Raw genomic sequence first — 25655 nt, 5'->3', positions numbered from 1 at the left:
GCACTGGACAGACCCCTCCGATTTTACAAAAAACACATAAAGAACGAGACACGAGGGAGACAAGTCCTAGGCTTCACCTGTGTCCACAACACGCAACAAAGGCCTGACACCATACTGACATGGACAGGAATACCACTGGGTAGAAAGGATCTGCCTACACTAGCAGACGGTCAGCAGATGGCTGTAATGCTGCGCACAGGAGACATTAAGGAAGGTGAATGCTCAATATAAATATTTCTATGATTATTACCCCTTCAGTAAACTGTAGTGCACTGCTCCAGCCCAGTGTAATCCCAACTTTTGGGTAATGTATCTGTAAACACCCCATAGGGGAAGGAGTTACCTTATAGATGCGGTGGGGGCCGTGCCTCCCCAAACTCACGGATCTCAGTCTGGAGTCTTCTCTTGATACAGGAATGGACACAGAACACTCGACCACTGGGTTAGGTTGACCTTTTATTTTCAAAGCAGTCACTGAGGACATCAACCCCTTTTTGTAAATGCGTCACAATATTTCCACTACAAGTGGGCAACAGTGTAGAAATGTTCTACTATGCAATAATCATTCAAGTAACAGGAAATGTTTTACGGTGCAATAAACATTCAAGTAAAAGGAAATGTTTTACGGTGCAATAAACATTCAAGTAAAAGGAAATGTTTTACGACACTTTTCCCTTGCCACACCACACTTTTCTCTAACATACGGAAGGCACTTAGGTGTGGTTCAATTACCTGAACAATACACAGATTTACTATTATCCAACCTAAGCTAAGGTTACCGGTAACCACATTAACATGTCATACATGAAGCTATCAAAATACCTATTTCCTGAGTTACAGGTCCTAAAGACCTGACCTGTGCACAAGGGTTTCGGTGGGGCCCAAGCTGTGGGCCTAACGGGAACGGGGCCACGGGCCAGAACTGAGGATGAACCTTGGATTGTTGTTAGTGTCCTGCTGTTGGGACACTCTGCAAAACATGGGCGTACCCAGAATGAGATACTGGGTGTAAGTAGGTCTCTTTAACGGGTAAGGAGGCCTCCGGGCCCTTATAGTTACTGCGTTTCCTTACCCAAAGGATGTCGGCCAAGGGGTCTTAGGTCAGGGCAAAGTTCCAGTATCCTAATAGTAGCAGTCTCTCTGGTGAACCAGGGAAAAGAAGAGTTTCCTCTCTGTACTGGGCTGTTAGGGAGAGCGGGGGCTCTATTATTAGTGAGGCAATTTCACAGGCCACGCTGTCGCTTGTCTGGGGTCCACTGGAGGTGAGCCGGGAGGTCTGTTAGTTTGGAGAACTCACTGGGGGAAACGGGACCCTGCGTGTCTGGCTGGCGGAGACCACACAAATAGGGGTGATGTAGGCGGGCTACTGCAATGCTGTAAGGGCCCCAAGGGCAGACTCACTGTTTGATTTCTGGTGCTGGCAAGATGGCTGCAGCCTGCTTTACCTGCGGTCGGGACATCTCTCCGTCCTTCAGGACGCTCCCTCCAGGCCACACTCCTCCGTAGGGATGCTGGCTATGGTGCTTGGGAGCTCTTCACTGTGGAGCCCGGACACCACGCGGGCGAACTCCTCCGCTCTGTCACTTGGCGCGTCTCACGCCGTCTCTCTGGGTCAGCGGGGTCACGCCGCTTGCCTCTCTCTTTCCCCGGCGTCACGACGGGCGCTTCGGCTTCCCTCCTCGATGCACCCGGCTGCTCGCTTCTTCCTCCCACGCCGACTTCAGCACTCCACGTGAGTCCAGCTCCTCTCTCCTTCCTCCTGTAGAATGTAATGAAGGGTGAGAGGCACCGATTGTTTGTAAGTTGCATATCGTATCAATCATTTCCTCTGAAAAACACAATTATTCAGGTGCTGCTAACGACCTGACTAATAATAAGGGGCGCATTTATCAAGATCGCATTTTACAATGCCATCTGGGCGGAATATTACCGCCCAGGATCGCATTGTAAAATGCAATCAAATCGGGGCAATGTATCATTTTTAAGGGCGCAGGGAAAGGGCTCCGATAGGAGCCCGTCCCTGCGAAGCCCTAACCCGGAAGCCGGGAGGTCAGTGCATGCGCGGTTATGCGCTGACCCCCGCCGACCCCTCTTACCGCACTGCCCTGCTCGGGCAGTGCGAAGTGTAGCCATAGGCTACAATGGGCTATCGCCATCCCAGAAAGGCGATAGCCCCGGGCTGCCCGATAGAAACCTATGGGGGATGCAGCCGGCGGCGCTGCAGGGAGGATCGCAGCAGGGATCAGATGCGGTCCCCCTTTGATACATTTAGGAGATGGTTAATATTTGCGGCTAAACTCCGAAAACGCACGCAAATATAGTTTGACAAATGGGCCCCTAAATGAGAAAATAACAACCCTCAACTTTGTTCGCCAGAGGAATAAGAGTCGACACAGTTGTACATACTCCATAGCCCACGGGTGGTCAAGCCGGTCCCTGAGATCCACCAACAGGTCATGTTTTCCAGACCACCTCGCTGGTGCACAGGTGTAGTCATTACTAACTGTCACATGTTTAAAAAATCGTGCTGCATTAATTCCTAACCGACACATTGGGGCCAGATTCAGACCCATTCAGATGGGATGTGAATTTGCAGCACATACCATTGTCGAACAACCACACATGCACACATGTATGAGCCGTCCGCAGGCAGCGAGTGCAGGCTGACACCCTACCTTATTGACAGCACGGTGTGTACCACCCAAAAAATACAAATCCCAGCATGCCTTGCCACAGTTTTAACACTCCCTTATAGCAAAACGGTGGCAAGGAATGATGGGATTTGTAGTTTGACAACATATGGAGAGCCACAGGTTGGCCAGGCCTGACATACATTGTGGCAGTGACTACATGTGCCAGGGTGCCAAACACATAACGGCTCTCAATTTTCTAGATCTCACCTACTAAAACCATTTTGTATCAGTCTGCTGACCTACAGCTTCCCAGGCCATAGCCACATGTACACATTACAAATCTATGGGGGTAGGAGAGTGATCAAGTGAAGAGAGATAGAGGATCTATTAGTATTACTAAACAATAACACATTTGTAAAACTGGGGATTTTATCCGGTACTTCCAGCAAGGTAAGACCCTTCTTGTAGGCAATATACGGTATACATAAAAGTGACACTGTTAGAAATAATCCTATTACCATTTGTTAAGGAAAAATTACATGAACACATTGGGGGACATTCTATGGAATGCGATTTGCCTTTTTTTGCGTTAATTAGGCAGCAAAATGGCAAAAAATACAAATCCCAGCATGCCTTGCCACAGTTTTAACACTCCCTTATAGCATACTTGCCTACCCTCCCGCATTTAGCGGGAGGCTCCCGACTTTCACTCCCGCTGCCCCGCAAAGCCCCACAGTCTGGGTCCGTCCATTAAAATATGGACTGTGCATGCGCTCATCCGGAATTGGTGGGGGGCGGAGCGTGCAGGGAGCACATCACAGCCGGCCACCGCGAGGCCGAGGCTGCTGCTGCTGTGTGTACGCGCTGACAGGAAGCACAGTGTGCACTGTAGTGTAGTGTATTGGGAGGAGCGGGAGAGCCGGCAGCCAGGCCTCTGCTTTACTCCAGCTGGCCCCGCCCACCACAGTGAGCTCCTGCATCAGGCCTGCTGCCAGCTCTTCCTTCCTTCCTCCTCAGCCTGCAGTGATCTGCCTCCCCCTCCACACTGCCGGGATTCTGCACCCCCAGCCAGGAGTAACACAGCCAGGTTAGTGCTGTGTGTGCACTGGGGGCTGCCTGCATGTAATGTGTGCGTTTGGAGGGGGTGGGAGGGTGGGAGCTGTATAGTGTGTGCATGGCTGCAATATAAGGGGAATGAGGGGGGGGGTATATGTAATGCAATTTAGTGGTGTATGTCCTGGGGGAGTAGGGGCAGTGTGTAATATTCAGTAGTGTCTGAACTGGGTGTAATAACATGGCATACCTTCCAACTGTCACGATTTTAGAGGGACAGTCCCGATTTTCGGATCCTGTCCCGCTGTCCCACCCGCGGCAGGCATTAGCATAAGCCGTGCCCTCATTTGCATACGCCCCGCCCCCTTTTTCGGACACTCGCACGGCTTCGTCGCGCGAGTGTCCCTATTTCTTCAGGTCAAATTTGGGAGGTATGACATGGTGTTGTGTATATTGTACCATGGGATTGTGTACAATGTGCTGTGTGTACTGGGTGTAACCTGGAGGGTCTGTGTATAATGTACAATGTGCTGTGTGTAATATGGGGGTGGGGCCATGTATAACGTTGTTTGTGTTAAGCAGTGCTGCTGTGTAATGTAGCTGTGACGTCAGTGTGTAGCCCTGCTGTGTAATGCAGCTGTGACGTCAGTGTGTAGCCCTGCTGTGTAATGCAGCTGTGATGTCAGTGTGTAGCCCTGCTGTGTAATGCAGCTGTGACGTCAGTGTGTAGCCCTCCTGTGTAATGCAGCTGTGACGTCAGTGTGTAGCCCTGCTGTGTAATGCAGCTGTGATGTCAGTGTGTAGCCCTGCTGTGTAATACAGCTGTGACGTCAGTGTGTAGCCCTCCTGTGTAATGCAGCTGTGACATCAGTGTGTAGCCCGGCTGTGTAATGTAGCTGTGACGTCAGTGTGTAGCCCTGCTGTGTAATGTAGCTGTGACGTCAGTGTGTAGCCCTGCTGTGTAATGCAGCTGTGACATCAGTGTGTAGCCCTGCTGTGTAATACAGCTGTGACGTCAGTGTGTAGCCCTCCTGTGTAATGCAGCTGTGACGTCAGTGTTTAGCCCGGCTGTGTAATGTAGCTGTGACGTCAGTGTGTATCCCTGCTGTGTAATGTAGCTGTGGCGTCAGTGTGTAGCGCTCCTGTGTAATGCAGCTGTGACGTCAGTGTGTAGCCCGGCTGTGTAATGTAGCTGTGACGTCAGTGTGTAGCCCGGCTGTGTAATGTAGCTGTGACGTCAGTGTGTAGCCCTGCTGTGTAATGTAGCTGTGACGTCAGTGTGTAGCCCTGCTGTGTAATGCAGCTGTGACGTCAGTGTGTAGCCCTGCTGTGTAATGCAGCTGTGACGTCAGTGTGTAGCCCTGCTGTGTAATGCAGCTGTGACGCCAGTGTGTAGCCCTGCTGTGTAATGCAGTTGTGACGTCAGTGTGTAGCCCTGCTGTGTAATACAGCTGTGACGTCAGTGTGTAGCCCTGCTGTGTAATGCAGCTGTGACGTCAGTGTGTAGCCCTGCTGTGTAATGTAGCTGTGACGTCAATGTGTAGCCCGGCTGTGTAATACAGCTGTGACGTCAGTGTGTAGCCCGGCTGTGTAATGTAGCTTAGATGTCAGTATGTAGAGCCCTCCTGTGTGATGTCAATTATCGGCCTGCTATGTGATGTTGGGGTAATGCTGTGTAATGTAGCAGAGATATCAGTTTGTAGCCAGTACTGCACTTTGTACTTTAGTTTTTACCTGCACGACAGAAGACACCCCTGAGTGACAGTAGACACGCCCAGAGGTGGGGATAGACACGCCCCTTGTGTAGAATGTGATACGCCCCCTCAACGCCAATCAATAATCTCCCTGAAACTACTTTTCAAAAGTAGGCAAGTATGCCTTATAGCAAAACTGTGGCAAGGCATGATGGGATTTGTAGTTTGACAACATATGGAGAGCCACAGGTTGGCCAGGCCTGACATACATTGTGGCAGTGACTACATGTGCCAGGGTGCCAAACACATAACGGCTCTCAATTTTTTATATCTCACCTACTAAAACCATTTTGTATCAGTCTGCTGACCTACAGCTTCCCAGGCCATAGCCACATGTACACATTAAAAATCTATGGGGGTAGGAGAGTGATCAAGTGAAGAGAGATAGAGGATCTATTAGTATTACTAAATAATAACACATTTGTAAAACTGGGGATTTTATCCGGTACAGGGCCGGCGCTACCCACTTAGCAGCTCCTGCAAAGCAGGGAGGCGCCATGCTGAAAAGGCGCTGTCTCCCTCCCTGCTCTGATAAAGCTGCCTTAGCCCTCACTGTCACTGCCTCATGTACGCCGCCTGCAGCGCCTGTCTGACAGTAGGCGGCAGTATGGAGAGGCTGAGCAGCTCACTGCACACACTTTCCTCCTCCTGCGACCTGCCCCCTCTTCCTCACGGACACTTGTGCTGAGGCATGTAGCGCTGTCTGTGAATGCCTGGATGACATGTCATATCCGGATCTGCCCGCTACCCATTGCTCCCTATGCCTGTCAGCTGTCAAACAAATGACGAACAGGCAGCAGCGCCGCCCTTCCTTCCCCCTTCTCAGTGTTCTGTGCCAGTGCCACTGCCAGTCCTCAACACTCCGCCCCCTCTATCTCCTCCCCTCTTCTTCCATCTCCCCCTTCTCTCCCCTCCTTTCCCCCTCAGTCACGAGAGGGGTGTAATGGTGTCCTCAGCGTCCTGCCTATGCAGATAGAAGAGGAGGGACTGCACAAGAGTTAAACAGCAAAAGAACAGTGAGTCTTTTATTATACATGTTTGTAACAATTTTTTAATAATTGTAGATTTTTTTATATTAATTTAGAAACTTTTTAAATAATGGGATGGGTTATGTGCCTAAAGGTGGCCATACACGCTGCAATAGCAGCGTGCGATGCAATGTGCGCTCCTGCGGGCATCGCACAGTACAAAAAGTATGTGCTGCACATACTTTTTATACTGCTTTCACATCGCATCGCACACACATTGCATGCATGCTGTGCGATGCGATCTAGCACATAACGTATGCGATTCTCACAGCGTGTATGGGCACCTTTAGTGCCTGCAACATTTTGCAGACACAGCACTGAGATGGTGTATGCATACATGTACTGTACATGCACCCGAGATCCTCCATAGGATTGCATGTTGCATACGCTCCCACAATCAAGCTGCAGCTTGTTGCAATGGCAATGTGAAAGGGCGCAAAATGCATGGTTTGCAGGAGGGCGCCGGACACCCTAGCACCGGCCCTGATCCGGTACATCCAGCAGGGTAAGACCCTTCTTGTAGGCAATATGGTATCCGGACTATTTGCAGACAAGTAGATAGACAGCCATTAGGTCGACACCATTAGTTCGACAACTCAATAGGTCGACATGCTTTTAGGTCGACATACCATTAGGTCGACATGTCATTAGGTCGACATACCATTAGGTCGAAATGTCATTAGGTCGACATGTCATTAGGTCGACACTGCCATTAGGTCGAAATGTCATTAGGTCGACATGTCATTAGGTCGACACTGCCATTAGGTCAACAGTGTCTAGGTCGACAGTCAAAAGGTCGACATGGTTTTTTTCACTGTTTTTTGAGCCGACATGTGCCGACAGGCGGTAATTCATGCCCTACTATCCACTAGGGCGTGGTGGGAGAATAAAATAGTGTGCCAAGCGCAGCGAGGCACCGCGCCCGAAGCATCGCGAGCGATGCGAGGGGCTGCGGTTCACTTCAAACTGTGTCCATGTCGACTGTGTTGTCATTTCGGCCAAAAAACAGTGAAAAAACCATGTCGACATTTTGACTGTCGACCTAGACACTGTCGACCTAATGGCAGTGTCGACCTAATGACATGTCGACCGTATGGTATGTCGACCTAATGACATGTCGACCTAATGGTATGTCGACCTAAAAGCATGTCGACCTATTGAGTTGTCGAACTAATGGTGTCGACCTAATGGCTGTCTATCTACTTGTTGTCTACAAATGGTCCCACATTCAGGCAATATACGGTATACATAAAAGTGACAATGTTATAAATGAAATAATCCTATTACCATTTGTTAAGGAAAATTACATGAACACATTATTTGTATTGCTTTACACATTCACTTTAATAGTCCCAAGGGGAGATTTATGAAACTTTAGAGAAATAAATTTGCAAACTATAAAATACGTCAGCTGCTAACTGCCATATTACAGGCTCTGTTTGAAAAAGGACAGTTATAAACTGGTTGGTTATCGCTTGCCACTTTATCACTTTATCTTTATCCCAAAGTCAGATTCTAGATGTCATTATGACATCACAATAGAGCTTTGGAACATAAGATGGGATAGGCTGAAACAGAATCTTTAGAAAGGTAGTTATTGGAGAAGAAGGATTACAATTTTTCTTATCTGGAGAAAAGTGTTTTCTGTAATCATTTGTGATAATTAATATTATTACCAACAACAACAACACATATAGTAGCACCAATGGAAGGTAAGTGAACTTTTTTTTTACATATACACACACATATATATATATATCTTTAGAACAGGTTATACAATACACAGCTTACAACAAAACAAAAAATGACAGCACCGCATCAGTCATAAATGGGGTGGTAATTCTAACTAAATATATTGTACAAGAATAGAATAGGGGTAAAGTGTTTTTCTATCAGCTGTTTACTTACCCATGGCTACATGTGAGTTATATGGTGATAATAAAGTTATTGTCCCTTATCCTACACAATAGTACTTTACTGTATACACGTTACATCTCATAGTAGTGCCCCTTATTCACGTTACATCACACAGTACTAACCATTATTCACATTACACAACACAGTATGTCCTTTACACATAACGGCACACAGTAGTGCACCTTATACTCATAGGGGGAAATTTACTAATATGAATTCGTAAAAAATAGATGTATTCGTAGGCAGAAATACACCTATTTTTTACACATTTGTATTTTCTGGATTTACTATCCCGAAAATACAGCAATTCGTATTCCTAAAGATGGCACATTCGTATTTGTATGTACAAATACGAATGTCTACACCATCGATAGGATACGACAGGAATCACCATTCAAAAGAATGGTGGTCCCTGATTTACTAAGCAGCCGTATTGATAATACGGCTGCTAATTGACATGAAACAGCCACGAAAATACGGCAGGAAAATACACCTTGATTTGCCTGTCGTATTTGCTTTAAGCCTGCACGGATCAGTCAGATCAGTAAAAAAAATAGAAAAATAAATAAATATTTAAAAAAAAAACGGCCCAGCTCCTTCAGCCTGGTGCTGGTTACAGCTGTGGGGGGGACCCCACGCTGTTTGTTTATTTATTTATTTTTTCTATTTTTTTTTTTTTTTTTTACACACTGCAGCCTGCACGGATCTGACTAATCCGTGCAGACTGCCTGAAAAATTTGTATAAGCGGCCGTAGATATGTGCAGCTAATACGAATTACTACGACATCGGAGGGTTACAAAGACTTTGCATACGGCTGAACAAGTCGTAGGAAAAATACTAATACGTATTTCTAAGGAATTCATATTAGTAAATTTCCCCCACAATGCCACACAGTAAGGTGCGGCATAAGGTGTACAAGGGTATTACTAAGGTGTAAAACCTTAGCAATACCCTTGTACACCTTATGCCGCACATTAATGATCCTTACACATTATGCCACACATTCCTAATGCCCCATATAGTGCCACACAGTAATGTGACAGAAGCTTTGAGATATTTCATGTACCTCTCTTTTCTGTGAGTAATTTCATGTTTCCCACTACACTTTCCATCATTTTTAATTTGTCCCCTTACAATGAGTTAGTTAATATACCACCCCCCTCCCCCTCTTTTTAAAATGAATTCCCGGGTGCTGACCATTGAAGCTAAGCCAGCCCTAAGCATGTGAAGCATGCCCCTATATTCCAAATGGCCTGGGCATTTTCCTAGTTTCCTTATGCCTGTGGCCATCTCTAAGTTGGTAAGTACTAAGTAGTAGGAACATTTACAGGGACATATATTTCCCAGGGTAAATGTAGGAGTGTTCCTAGAAATGAGGGCTGTATAAGAGATTAGCTAGGGTATGGTATGGCAGATTGCAGATGTTTGTACCATATCGACTAATGCAGGCCTGGCCAACTTGGGGCTCTCCAGATGTGGAAAATTACACATCCCAGCATGCTTTGCCACAGTTCTAGCATTCTATAATAGCAAAACTGTTGCAAGATATGCTGTGACTTGTAGTTTCACAACAGCTGGAGGGCCACAGGTTGACCAGGCCTGCTCTAATGCCATAATTTGGGTAATGACATTATGAATGCCACCTAATTGTGAGGGCGGGATATGCATAGCACGGTTTGTTTGATGGTTATTGGATGGGCCATAGCCAGTGAGATGTGGGATTGGGGAGGGAATGTGATAGGCTGCTTCTTCCCATTGTAATATTCCTAAAGGTTTATTTGTCTTTGCTTCACAGGTGCAGTAACAGCAGGCATTCCAGCAGTAACACCATCTGCTGAAGAAGTTTTACAGGCCCAAAACATACTGGCCCAGTATGGAGACATCATCCCACCAGCCCCCATTAGTAGTAGTACGTATGGTGAGTAGTAATATTACATTTGTATTTATTAGGAGTAAGAAGTAGTTTGCAGTGTTCCCTCGTGGCCGACATCGGCAAGTGTGTATTTACTTGCCGCCCCCCCAAACAACTCTGTTCTATAAATGTTTATACTAATACATTGCTATATATAACTTGGCTGTAAATTAAATGCATTTATTAACCAAATGTGTTTTTCTTGAACAGAAGACAAACTTCTAGACTGTATCGTCTATGGAATTATACCATCACTAATATTGCTTGTACTGATAATGATTTGCATTTGGTAAGTTAATAATATTATACAGATCCTGTTACTGCATTATTGCCTAACTATTATTTACTATATCATCATTAAAGGCATCACTAGGGGGTTGCGGACTACATCCCATTGTCACCCTTCCAGGGGGTGTTTCCGACACTCGGAGCAAGCGGTCCACCTCTCCTTTATACACAGGAAACAGTGCAGTTACATTTGGGTGGGATCTTTTGGAACTAGTATTAAGGGTCCTCTTTCCAGGAATACAATTATTATCTCTAACTAAATTTTCCTTATTTTTTTTACAGCAAACGAAAAAAGAAACAACATGATACAGGTAACAATAGTTAGATATACATAATAACAGCACAGGACTGTCCAGTGGAGGATTTTACCACCAGACAATGGCCCTTATTCTGATCGGTGCGGCCCGATCAGAATATGCGGCCATGACCGTGCAGGCGAATCCCCGCCTTCCATACGGATCGCCACCTCCGTCCGTACGCGGATATGTGGCGATCCGCATGAAAGTGGACGGGGATACGCCTCCTCCGTCTTGGTTGCAGCCCCTGCATTCGATGGTCGCCGAACATCGAATGCAGGGCCGCACGCTCCACTAGGTCCCGCCACCCAAGACCACACGGACACTTGTCCGTGTGAAATCATGTATGGGGGCGGGCAGCTGACATCCGGCGATGTCAGATGGCCGCCCCCTACACACGCGTCACGGCTTCATTACCATGCATACGCCCCGCGTTTGCATGGGAACGCCCATGAAACGCGGGGCGTATGCATAGAGTAATGAGGCTAGGTAGCCCCTCACGCCCCTCTACGCCCCCTGTGCGGCGTGTAAAGAATACGTGCGGCGAAATCGCCTGCACATGCGCAGAGTGACCTCTGCACATGCGCAGACGATAACCATCGGCGGGACGACCGCATGCGGAGAAATCCGCACCGATCAGAATAAGGCCCAATGTGACACTGTGCTCAGTGTTAGTAAAAGACAGATGCAGTTCACCAGTCCAGGCTGTGATAGGCAGAGAGCTGGCTTCCTCTTGGAAGCCACTCCCTGCCTTACAGTGCAGTCCTAGCTGACTTTTATGGGCTGCAGTCATTGCAGTCCATAGAAACTCAGTGTTTGCACATGCTGTTGAATCCTGGAAGCACTCCAGAGGATCAATTCCAATCCCTAAGCAGCGGTCATTTGCTGCTTAGCTAGCGGCATAACACAGATTGGGCGAATGCCCATTCATGAACACATCTCCTCACATGTGGCCGTAAGTCAGTCTAGACTTACCTTTATTTCCGTCAGAGATGGCAGGTGCTGACATCATGTGATGACAGCCGTCCACCCCCCAGCAGGCATCGGCCCATCTGCGTTCCCAGGGGGAACACCCATATAATGTTGGGCATTCCCTGGTCCAGCCCAGTGTCCGCCCCCTCTGGAGCGAACAGCTCGGCAAGTGTGCACATGTGCAAATAGGACCACATGTGGCCCCTTCTGAGTGATACAGAAGTAGGCCCCAGGTGCAGGGGGGCTGGGAGGGGGTTATGGGATGCGGCAATCGCTGCTGTGTCTGTCTGTGTGTAAGATGTACAGTATCGTTGTAGTAAGTTAGACATGAAAGAACGAAAAAAATTCTAAAGTTGTGTCTCCTTTGTCTTCTTCTTTAAGACATAGAAAGAAACATAAGGGAAGAACCCAGTACAAGCACGCTGGTCACCATAACGCGGACCTCAGCCCAAATTGTGCCGTACGAGCAGTGTTCCTGCCCCCACCACCTACACCCTACTCCGCACCACCCACAGCACCTCCTCATCACCACCTCTTTATCGGTGCCACTTATATACAGGTGAATGCAGTGAGAGAGGATTTACAACTTGTGGTGATAACGCTCCATACATAGGGTAAGTGAACTGAAAACATGGATTCGCTATTTACAGTTTCTTTTTTTTTTGTTTCAAATGTTTTTATTGAGCCTCAATAAAACAAAATAATAATACAATACATCCAACAAAGGATGGTGACATAGGAGTAATAACAGTGAGGTTCAAATACCATTTTCCTTAACAAATTTACTAAATAGATAAGGGAGGGAACTATCTCCCAATACAGTCGAGAAAATATAGATATATAGAATTCTATCGATGATTATCGATAAATGGGTATGAGAGAATTTCTCTAAACATTAAGTTCGACCTGAATATTCAATCAATACAGTTATCTAGATAAGTAGTATAAAATAAAATAAAAAATAAATAAATAAAAAGAACAGTTTGGTCCTACACTAACATGGTAGATGACCAAGTGATGAATCATGAATCAAAGTACCTGCCCAACAGTCGACCCGGACTGCCGACCCATCCACGGAGAGATTCAGTCAGTATGCAGACGATGAGGATAGAGAAGACAAATGGTATGGAATAGGAGGAGGGGTGGGGGGATGGAGTGAAAAATGAAGCCTGGATAAAATAATGTTTAGGAACTGAATTATAGAGTGATAGGTGTAGCATTCTGTAAGAGTTGGAGGGAATACCATGATGTATTTTGAAAACATCCTTGGATAGCCTGTTTGGTCCGAGAAGGTAGGGTCTGGATGAATTTATTCCAGCAGGCAAATAACTTAGGGGTTAGAAGTTCTGGTACTTGTGAGTTATCTGGGCGCCCGATTTTTTGATTGTATGCCTTAAGTTAAGGCATACAATCAGATGCGATGCGATGCGATATCGCATCGCATCGCATGCGACCATCGGATGCGATGACCCGATTTTTCCATAGGAATCAATGTTAAAATGATTCCTATGGAAAAAGGGGTCCTTTTCATACCCCTACTATCCAAGTGGGCATGGAGTTGGATATAAACCTGTGGCGAGCGTAGCGAGCCACCGAGCCCGAAGCGTGGCGAGCGTAGCGAGCCCCGCGAGGGGACGGTATTCTGTGTCCCCTCGCGGGGCTCGCTACGCTCGCCATGCTTCGGGCTCGGTGGCTCGCTACGCTCGCCACAGGTTTATATCCAACTCCATGCCCACTTGGATAGTAGGGGTATGAAAAGAACCCCTTTTTCCCATTGAATTCCATGTTAAAATGGACTCAGTCCATTTTAACATTGATTCCTATGGAAAAATCGGGTCATCGCATCGCATCGCATCCGATGGTCGCATGCGATGCGATGCGATGCGATGTGCCCGATCCGACCCGATTTATAAATCGGGCGCCCAGATAACTCACAAGTACCGAAGTTCTTTGTGGAGTGAAGTGTCTAGCCAGTCTGTGGTGAACAGGAAAAGGAGGCGTGAGAGGAGCACAATCAATTATTTATAATTTTTAGGGATGTTAGATTGGTCGGCAATATGTCCAAATATGTCCCAAGAGTGAGTGCAGCTAAATGTCAGTTTAAGTGAGTTTGTAGCATAGTTATGTAGTATATGCCAGAAAGACTGTACCTGAGGGCATTGCCAGAGACAATGATATAGATCAGCCTCTGGTGAATGGCATTTAAAACAATCCGACCTTTCTGCTGTGCCCATCAGATAGCAGCGTTTAGGTAAAAGATCTGCTCTGTGAAAATTTGGTACTTATGTAGTATCTGGGCGTCCGATTTAGAAATCGGATCGGATCGCATCGCATCGCATGCGGCCAAATCGTATGCAATGCGATGGTCAAGATTTTTCCATAGGATTCAATGTTAAAATGGTCTGAGTCCATTTTAACATAGAATTCAATGGGAAAAAGGGGTCCTTTTCCTTTCCCCACTATCCAAGTGGGCATGGAGTTGGATATAAACCTGTGGCGAGCATAGCGAGCCACCGAGCCCGAAGCGTGGCGAGCGTAGCGCGCCCCGCGAGGGGACACAGAATACTTTTTAAGAAATATGCGTCGCCTCGCGGGGCTCGCTTCACTCGCCACGCTTCGGGCTCGGTGGCTCGCTGCACTCGCCACGCTATATAAAATCAACTCTATGCCCACTTGGATAGTGGGGAAATGAACAGGACCTTCTTAACATTGAATCCTATGCAAAATCGCATCGAATCGCATCGCATCGCATCTGATTGTATGCCTTAAGGTAAGGCATACAATCACAAAATCGGCAGCCCAGATACTACATAAGTACCGAAAATTTTTATATAACATTTCTTGGTATGAACTGCCTGGGATGAGTTTTATTAAGAAAGTGTCTAAAATGGCTTCGGAGTTAAGAGAGTAGGACTGCGAAGCCCACTTAGTAAGTGCTGGGAGATCTGTATCAGGATCTAGTTCCGGGCGTATACGACCGTATATAGTGGAAATAGAATGTGTTTTAGTGCGAATTACTGAGTCTAATGGATTTGTGATGTCCTGAGGCCGTATTTGGTAAGGATCGATTGTAGGTAGTGGGTAGCTTGGATATAGGAGAATGCATGACTAGGTAAGAGATTGAACCGTTGCATCGCCTCCTCGAATGTAAGTGGGGTGTTAGAGGTGTTAAGCAAATGTCTTAAACTTGAAATTCCAGAGGACTGCCACATCGTGAAAGGTGATCCGGCTTCCCCCCTCTGAAACTCCAGGTTTCCAATCAAAGAGAGGGACAAGGAACAAAAATGTTGTAGGCCTAAAGATTTTCTTGCACGTCTCCAAGCATAAATAGTAGATGATAATAAGGGATTATCAAATTGAGGTGATTTTAATTGTGATGGGCGTGCATGCAGAAGAAAGCTAAGCGAAAGTGGGGCACATAACTGTGAGTCTAGAGCCGCATCAGTGAAAATGGCAGTGCCATTGACCCAATCTACCGCAAAGCGGAGAATGCAGGCCAGATTATAGTACTTTATATTAGGCAAATTGACACCACCACGTTGAGTTGTCTGCATCAGCTTATAGAGTCTGATTCTAGGTCTTTTAGAGTTCCAAATAAATTTAGAAAGCATAGAATGGAGTGAAGAAATATCAAACTTAGAAAGCAGAACTGGAGTCATTTGCAGCACATAAAGCAACTTCGGAAAGCTGGCCATTTTAAACAAATTACATCTTCCCAACAGATTTAGTGGCAGGTTCTGCCACAGATTAAGCTCCGTTTGGATCTTAAGGATCACTGGAGTAATCTTATACGTGTATATGTTGTTATGAGGATGGGGTGGCAAAGCCCAGATATGTGATATAGGTGGGGGCCCATCTGAAAGGAAAAGGAGTGGTTCAATCTGATCTCACTTGACCATAGATGGTCAGAGCTTCTGACTTATTAAAGTTAATGGAAAAGCCAGCAAATGAGGAGAAGCGTGTAATGATGTCTATGAGAAAGGGAACATAGTGTTTTGGGTTAGACAAAAAGAGAAGGATGTCATCCGCAAAAGTGATAACCTTTAGTTCTCTGCTGCCTATTGTTATACCGGAAAGGTTGGGGGAGGAAACAATGTGCCTAATAAGTGGTTCAAGTGCTAAATTAAAGAGTAAAGGCGAGAGGGGCAGCCTTGCCTTGTGCCTCGTTCAAGACAAAAGGACAGAGAGGCAATGCCATTGACCATCACTTGGGCTGTTGGGGAAGTGTACATCGCCTGAACTAGCCCCCGGAAAGGTCCACCAAAGAGCTGCCGAGAGAGCACATTATGAAGATGTGACCAGGAGATTTTATCGAAAGCCTTCTCGGCATCTAAATTCATAAGTATGTTATTATGGAGGCTGTGAAGGCGGGTATGCGTTATTGCTGCAATGGCTGTGCGAACGCCCATCACCGACGGTCTACCCTTCACAAAGCCTAACTGGGCAGGCGAGATCAGGCAAGGCAAACATTTTTGTAGACGGTTAGGGTTAGCCATCAATTTGGTTAATATTTTAGTCTTGGTAGATTGGGTGGTAGGATCCCATTAAGGTAGGGTCTTTGCCTGGTTTCAATAGGACTATGATCCTAGCCTCATTAAATCTAAGGGGCATGTCTCCGGTTGTTATTAGATGATTATATAATAATGTCAGCGTGGGCGCAATGTCTCCTTTCAATAATTTGTAGAATTCTGCCCCAAAGCCATCTGGTCCAGGACTTTTGCCGTTGGGCAGGGATTTAATGGTGTTTAAGACCTCCTCCTCCTCCGTGACCGGACGATCTAATAGCTCTCTCTCCTCCTGAGTCAATGTGGGTAGCTCAGTTGCTGCGAGGAATGCCTCACTCTCACGTGAGTCAGAGGGTTCCAGAGAGTAGAGGGAGCTATAGAAATTAGAAAATTTGCTGCAGATCGGTGAAAAGAGTGCCTACATGATCAATGGCCTTGACCCATGTGTGGGAGCGAGGTCCCTTTATCAGGTTTGCTAAGAGTTTCCCTAAATTGTTGCCAAACCTATGTAATTTATTACGATAATAATCATGAGAGGATTGGGCCTGTTGCGTAAGGAAGGTGTCGTATATCTGTTTTGCAGACAGATATTCCTCTCTATGGGTAGGGGTATACTTATAGGTGTTATAGGCCAGGGTCAGTGCAGTACTAAGGGTATTCAGCTGGGAGGTACATTTTTTCCATTTGGAGTGGACGTATGACATAATATGGCCCCTAAGGACCGCTTTTGAGGCATTCCAATATATAGAATGATTGTCAGCTTGAGCTGAATTATCAGTGACAAAATTTAGACCAAGCATGAGTGTGGGTGTGAATAAAACGAAAAGTCTTTCTGTAGAGGGCGAAATATGCGCCAGGGATCAGTAAGACCTAATTGAGAGCAGAAAGGGGAGAGGAGATTAGGAAAAGTTTGAGATCACCCGATCACCAGGTTACCACGATGTGGGGTATCATCAGTAAAACTTGGTCATACCCCATATAAAGCTGTAGGCTTCTTGTAGCGACCCACGCCGCCCTGCAAAAATCTCTGCCATCCCCCCCCCTCCCCTGAGTCCAGGCAGCACAGTGCTGTGCTGCCCAAACCAGTGACCTCCTCCTCCCTAGCCCCTACATCCTCTTCCCGGTGCAGGGAGGAGGAGATGGAGCCCTTGGCCCCACAGCTAGCTAGGTAAGGGAGGAGGGGGAGCTGCCAGGCACCGCTACCACATCGCCCCCGCGTATCGCAAAGGGCAGCTTAACGCAAGAGCTGTCCTTGGCGATAATTATTGCGTGTTAGTACATAAGCGATAAATATCTATGCGGTAGCCGGTGATGTGCGGTGGGGAGGGGCTGCGGATGTTAGTGCATCCCGCCCTAAGAGTGCCAAGGGATCTGCAGAATGTGTGTGTGCTACATAAGAAACTGTTAATAAATAACTATATATATATATATATATATATACATACATATATATACACATACATACATACTGATTACTATCTATTACTAATGGTTTCATTTTGACATTTTAATAGCAGCTGAAGAGGATGAAGAATCACCATCAGGGACCAGAGTCATTGAGACCATCAGCAAGCCAAAGAATGCCACATACAGGCTTGGGAACCTGAGACAAAGAGACCCACATACAGGCTTGGGAACCTGAGACAAAGAGACCCACATACAGGCTTGGGAACCTAAGACAAAGAGACCCACATACAGGCTTGGGAACCTAAGACAAAGAGACCCACATACAGGCTTGGGAACCTAAGACAAAGAGACCCACATACAGGCTTGGGAACCTGAGGCAAAGAGACCCACATACAGGCTTGGGAACCTGAGACAAAGAGACCCACATACAGGCTTGGGAACCTAAGACAAAGAGACCCACATACAGGCTTGGGAACCTAAGACAAAGAGACCCACATATAGGCTTGGGAACCTAAGACAAAGAGACCCACATACAGGCTTGGGAACCTGAGACAAAGAGACCCACATACAGGCTTGGGAACCTGAGACAAAGAGACCCACATACAGGCTTGGGAACCTGAGACAAAGAGACCCACATACAGGCTTGGGAACCTGAGACAAAAGAAACCCATCCCATCCCACTCCCCCTCCCCCTCCCCCCCCCCCCCCCCACCCGTGGCTGTTATTGCATGGCTATCGGGCGTGGCCCCTTGGCGATGGGGTTACCAGTTCTATATGAATTGGTAGTGGAACAGCCACCATGGACCAACGCAATATTCATTTTGTTATTGTTACGTTAGAACAGTGTAAATGTGCTGTGAGACTTGCTGTGAGACAGTGCTGACAACTTTCAGCTTAATTTGCAAAACATCTATTATTCTATATAAATAACTGGGAAATCCATATGAATATGCAGGAAATACAGGGAGTGACAATTATTAGTGGCAGCCCTCAGTGAGATTAGTTCTCCACATAAACCAGAGAACAGTCTCACTTCAGGCAGATGGCAAGGATTTTGGATTGCCAACATATTTGGTGCTCACAATGCCTTTAAACCGCTGAGCGCCTGATGCCCCTCACCAGTCAACAAACCTTGAACCCAAAGCACCATCTCCTCCACCTTGGCTGGCCCGCAGTACTTCCGCCCCCGACGCCAGGCCTAGCGCCATACCATGGCTGGTCTGCAGTACTTCCGTCTGTTGCTTTGCCTTCTTGAAGTTGCTTAATGTTGTTCCTTCTTCCTCTTGGGGTCGGTGGGTGGGATCCTTGCTGGGGTTGCTTCTGAGTGTAATGACCCCCATCCTCCCCCTTCCTTAAGTATGGCCTATCCACTGGGGAGGGGCCATTTACCTTTTGTTCTTCACCTTATCTTCCCTCTTGCTTTAAGCTGGCACCTACCCTACCTGCCTTCCCCCCTGCAGCAATTATGTCTCTTTTTTGTGGAGCACAGGCTGAGCGTTTATACTCATTCGTTGCTATTTGCAGCTCATTCTCTTTAAACCGCTGAGCGCCTGATGCCCCTCACCAGTCAACAAACCTTGAACCCAAAGCACCATCTCCTCCCCTTCTTTCCCCTTTTGTAACCTTCCCCTTGTACCTGAAATAACCAGTCGGAGTATAGTATTTTTGGCGAATTAAATGGTCACAATTTATTAACTTGATTTCAGATTTACTGTTACTTAATTTGGGTGGCAAAGATAGCACTGCGGTCCACCAGCCCTTATCAACTGAATCATGTAACCGCCTGGGGGGCCGGGATCCCCTTCTCGCAACTGACGACCTGTACCCGTGGGTGATCTCGTTTTGCCCCCCGACGCCAGGCCTGGCGCCCACCTTGGCTGGCCCGCAGTACTTCCGCCAACGCTAGGTCCTAGGACCGTAGCCCGCCACCCTACCGTGACCCTACCTCGCCCTGGACTCTAGTCTGATGGGTTTTTCTGTCCCCTAATGCCTGCTGGTGTCCTAGTCCCCAGCTTACTCTCTGCCCAGATGGCTGTGACCGAGCTATGTTCTTGTCCATACTGTGCTCTGACCTTTGTTGCCTGTTGTTGTGGTAACACCTCGTCTTCACAATCTGCCATAAGTGATGAGAACAGGTTAAACCTTGCAGCTGAGCCTGCGGTGCTGCCTCCCTAAAGGCTTCGCATTTTCCCCTGGAGAGGGCATCGGCTACTTTGTTGTCTACACCTGGCACGGAAGTTAATGTTGTGTTGCAGACACCCCAATACCAGGTGCCTGATCAGGTTAATCGCTGGCGGGGAGGAGGCCTTTCCTTGTTGACCACCTGCACCACCCCAAGTTGTCACACCAGAAAGTTATCTCCTTGTTGGCTAACCTGCTGCCCCACAATTCAACTGCTACTATTATTGGGAACAGCTCCAGAAGCAGCAAGTTCTTAGTCAGCCCCTCCTCTGCCCAGCTCTGGGGCCACAGCGCCGCGCACCATTCTCCCTTTAGGTAATCTCCGAAGCCCCATGACTCTGCTGCGTCCGTGTATAGGTGTAACTTCTTGTTTGGCACAGGTGGTGCCAGCCGGATCCTTACTCCATTGACTTTCTAGAAAAAGGTTTCCCACATGAGCATGTCTTCTCTAATCTCTGCTGTTACCTAAGTGATGCCCCTTTTTGTCCCCGCTGTGGCCCTTTCCAGTTTGAGACAGAAGATTCTGCCCATAGGGATCATCCTGCACGCAAAGTTTAGTGACCCCAGCAATGATTGGAGCAGTTTTAGTGTCAATTTCTTTGCCCTTGCGTGCTCGCTAATCTGCCCCAGGAGGTTGGACACCTTGTCTTCTGGTAACCTAAACGTCTTGTCTGAGGTGTCTATTTCAATGCCTAGGTAGGAGAGCCTTGTTGTTGGTCCTTCTGTTTTTTTCGGTTGCTATTGGTACCCCAAATGTGTGGAATAGCGCCTGGGTGGATTTGAGCAGCTGCTCGCGTCTATCGGTATTAGCCTGGCCAACCATTAGAAAGTCGTCCAAGTAGTGTGCCATTGTCTTACTGCCTGTTCCTGCTTCCACGCACCAGTGCAGGAACGTACTGAATTTTTCGAAGAAAGCGCATGAAATGGCGCAGCCCATTGGTAAGTATAGGTCAATGAAATAACTGCCCTCAAATTTGAGGCCCATGAATCTTTGACTCTGGGGGTGAAGCAGAAGGAGCCTGAATGCTGATTCGATATCTATCTTCCCCATAAGGGCCACTTCCCCGCAGCTGCGCACTATTTTGAGCACGTCCTCAAAAGACTGGTAAGCCACACTGCACTGCTGCTTTTCTATAGCATCGTTTACCGACCCTCCTGCGGGGTATGACATGTGCTGTATTTATATGAATTTTCCAGGCGTCTTTTTTGGTACTACCCCCCAAGGGGGACACTACTAGCTGCTGTAAAGTGGGTTCCTTTTCCAGAAACTCTGCATCTTCTTTGTTGTGGTACCATCCTAGCCATTTTTGCATGTTTTTAGTTGTATCGGGGTTGCGGCCTTACTTATTGCGCTGATCTCATTCTGTTTTAGGCACTGTGTAACCCCCTGCTCCCTTGTAGCATTCCTTTGCTGGGTGCCCTTTGCCGCAGTGTGTGCATGCGTGCCTGTATTTGCAGTACTGGCCCCTGGTGCAGTATGTGCTGTTGTATGTGAAGCATTATTGGGGACAGCTCCAGTAGCAGACCCTCCTCTTGCCTGCATGCCGGGTACCTCATACCTCCTCCATGCTGGCCTTAACTTGTTCTTTCCTGGGGCCCCATGAATGGCCATGCTAGCTTCACCCCTCCTTCCTGTCAAGGAAGAGTACGTTTGCATACTACGCTTTCGGCATTGCCGTAGCAAAGTGTCCGTCCAGGTCATCAGCCTGCCCGCCTCCTCCGATCATTAGGCATCTGCATGTGGAAGAAGAAGGGTTGCACTGCGAGGTGACATAAAGCATGTTAGTTTGTACTGTGTGTAAATACGTTGGACCATGCAGCCTCCCAAACCTGAGCAATAATCCTATAATGCCACCTCCATGCATTCTCCTTTTTCCGTTTCTTAAACTGCCTCTATCCATATACAATTGACTGAATTTGCGCTGATAACTACCCCCATGGAATTTGTAACGTCCCCTTAAGCCCCATTGGCATTAGACACTTCACTAAGCTTGTTCAGTAAATAGTTCATTACCTTTGTTCTAAATGACCATGATAGAGAACTTGTACTAAGCTTAAACAGAGAACCCCATTTCCTAATGAAAATTGGGGTTGTTAAACTGCTAGCATGTTGTCGAAGGGGCTGTTATCCCTCGTATTTGCATAAAGGTTAGAAGATTTAGCCACCACATTGCTGGCAGGTGCACTGCGCATATGTCTGCTTGCACCCTTCTGATACCTGTCATTATTGCAGCTATGATGGTTTACTACCCAAGTTACATAAAATGACATAGTTTTTCTTATAATTATTGTGCTTTGCTTATTCCATGTCAGAATTTCCAGCACATTCCTCCTAATTGGCAAGCTAATGCGCACTGAGCAGTTACCTGTACTGTGCAGTTTATTTATTGATTTATTAACAGATTCTTATATAGCGGCAGCAGATTCCGTTACAGTGTCTTATATAGCGCAGATTCCATTGTGCTTTACAATTGTAAACCGAGATAAAACAAACTGGCTAACAACAGCTAGACTTGGAGGGAAGATTATGCATACACCCATTTTATTTATTTATTTACTTATTTATTTTGCCTTATCTGTTAAAGGATCCATCTACCTTTGCACCCAGCATCAGTAATATTTCTTCCATGCGAAGGCCATGCATGTACCGCAAACTTAGTTGCTATCAGAACTATGGTTCCCTCCCTGTGCCCTTATTAATAATACCCATTACATATTGCGCAGCGCTTTACTGAGAATATTTGAACATTCAGTCTAATACTGAAGTAAAATGCTAAACATGCACAAACATAATGAATTCACTTATTGATATCATGTACTACCATTATGATTGTACATATAACATGTAACAATGAAGTTTCTATTTTGTATGCAACACCATGTTATACTTCTGAATGCAGCTTAATCTAACCTGATATAATATATCATTCCCCATCCAGCAACATCTTTCTAATACTGTGTATTATAATCCTATGATGCCTTGCACGCTGAAAAATGTGCCACCATAATTATTCTCCTGCCTTATATTGCATTATATTAACATTATAAATATACACTTGCAACCATGCATTCCCATATTTGCATTCTGCCTCTTACATTATTGATTAGCCATATCTTAATAACGCTGCTACGCAATATTATATTATGTTACTGAAAAAACAATTCAGTTCTTCCAACATTTATCTGTACAAAACTATGCATTTGTTTTCCATTGCTAGGCAGCCTGGTTCATGGTTCATGTTGGGAGCAGTAGATGCAGGGTGAAAGGCGATATCATCTCTATCAAAGAAAATCCCCCCTGCTATGTCATGTAAACAAGCCCTCAGTAATTTCATTAAGGGGGGTGGGGGGGGGGGGGTCATGAGACTTGTTTTAAACTTGCTTGTCTCCATTGGGCCTAATTCTCTGCTGCTTTGCTAAAGGTTGCAGGGAGTATAATCTTAAATCCCTTATATATATAAAGTACTTATATTTTGGCCTTGTCCCTTGTAGTAACCTCCTATTAAGCAGCATTGAACTACTCCTGCCCTGAATCCCAACTGTACTGTTAGGTAATTGGTGTACAAACCCTATAAGGTGCCTTTATTCCTTAGGGGAAAGTTGCCCAAACAGTATGTGGTATTACTGAGAGAGGACAGATGCTTAATAAGAGAGCAGCAATGGCAATAATGCCCACTGTGACCAGGCAGAACCAGAACCTCTGTGACCAGGCAGAACAAGAACCACTGTGACCAGGCAGAACCAGAACCTGTGTATGCTGCATTGACTATTGAATTCATAACATACATTGGGAGTTTGTGACGGGCGACTATAGAGGGTGGCAGGGTGCCGAATAGGAGATTAAGTAAAATAATAAGAAGGAATACTTGTAAATAAATAGATACTTAGCATAATTTCTGGTTCCATTTCTTGCTGCTGGATGATCCTTGCTGGGGTTGCTTCTGAGTGTAATGACCCCCATCCTCCCCCTTCCTTAAGTATGGCCTATCCACTGGGGAGGGGCCATTTACCTTTTGTTCTTCACCTTATCTTCCCTCTTGCTTTAAGCTGGCACCTACCCTACCTGCCTTTCCCCCTGCAGCAATTATGTCTCTTTTTTGTGGAGCACAGGCTGAGCGTTTATACTCATTCGTTGCTATTTGCAGCTCATTCTCTTTGATATATGTATAATGGAGAACCTGTATTAGGTACAGAGACAGGGCTATAACCAGAATTTGGGGACTTTGTATAGAACCTCCTAGAGTGCAGAAATTGCCCATAGCAACCAAACTTCTACCTATCATTTTATGGAATGTAGTTGATATTTGATTGATAGATAGGTGTTTGGTTGCTGCAGACAACGTCCCCATTCTAGACTTTATACATCTTATGCAGAACCACTATAGCGGTTACTGTCTCCCTGTCATGGTAGCATTTAGGCTGACTACAAACTGTTCGCTGATAATCCCGGTTCCCTAGAAGAAAGCATATTTCCTGGTGGAGTCCATAAAGCTTTATCTTTCTAGCACCCGCAAGCAGAGGCGGAAATTAATCCCAGTTTCCTGGATGCAAATTGAAATTTGGTGCCCCTCCCCCTTAACAGTCCAATTTATTTTTTTCAATTCAGTCTGCTTTATATGTTTAAATTAATTGTAATTTTTTTTATTATTCAAAAATTGTCTACATTGACTGATGTTAATATTCTTATTGTAAAGTGGCTCACCACTGGCTCTACTACTAGCGCGCTATGGCTGTTGAGCCTGACTAGATGATGGACCTGAAAGGGTTAAAAAAGGTTGTGAAAATAGTTGGTGGGGCATAGTAACAATATTCAGCCGTCTGCAGCATGAATTAGCGCTCACCGGTGGGTGCTATCTCCTAGCCCAAAAAAACCTACAGCATCTGGTGTTCCCATGTGGTCTCCCACCCAAGTACTAACCAGGCCCAACACTGCTTAGCTTCCAAGACCAGACAAGATTGGGCCTATCCAGTGCAGTATGGCTGTATGTGAGACACATGCACTTTTTTGCCCTCTTCTACTTCTATCTACAGGTAAGCTAATAAAAAAGTTTCCTAACTGTATTGGCTTACTGAAAAAAATCATGTGTTGGTAATGTAAAAAGACCTACAGGACATGATATTAGAAGGTGGTCTCAAATTAAACTACTAAAGAGGCTCAACACTGTTTATCTGCCAGTTGGAATTGGGCCTAAACAGTGTGGTAAGTCATATATGGCAAGAAAACGGGCAGGTACATAGAGCAATACTAAAATTAACAAATAGAACAATGAAACCATGAATCGAAGCCTATCAGATACTTTGCGGCTAAGACAATACAACTATTCAGCAAGAAAAAACACATGTTGCAGCAAATATTCAGTAATAACCAAATGCAAGAGCAAACATTAGTAGGCCTCCAAGCGCCCAGGGACACCAGACACCACATTCAAGTTTCAGGAATAGAGAAATGAGCCCTGGCCATCCCCAAACACATGAAGGCGAGCCGGGTAAAGCAAAGAGAACTTCATTTTAGAATCAATAAGATGCTTGCAAATAGGAGCAAAGTCCCTGTGTCTAGAAGCCACCAGATTAGAAAAGTCTTGGAAGATGAGAAGACAGTCCCCCTTGTAAGTAATGCTGTCGGTTCTTCTGTAGTGTTCCAAGACTTTAACCTTGTCGGCGTAGTTCAGAATACGCATGATGACTGGGCGGGGTCTACCAGTAGGGTT

The 25655-nt window shown here is 46.2% G+C and overlaps 1 pseudogene; it reads right to left on the bottom strand.

The window, feature by feature from the left end:
* Window positions 1-24816: 24816 nt before the first annotated feature.
* LOC146025139 (5S ribosomal RNA) lies at window positions 24817-24935 on the bottom strand (annotated as a pseudogene).
* Between the last annotated feature and the right edge of the window lie 720 nt (window positions 24936-25655).

This window comes from Crinia signifera, chromosome 7 (assembly GCF_055691185.1).
Source record: "Crinia signifera chromosome 7, ASM5569118v1, whole genome shotgun sequence".
NCBI lineage: Eukaryota > Metazoa > Chordata > Amphibia > Anura > Myobatrachidae > Crinia > Crinia signifera.
This window is presented reverse-complemented; position numbering and strand designations above follow the sequence as displayed.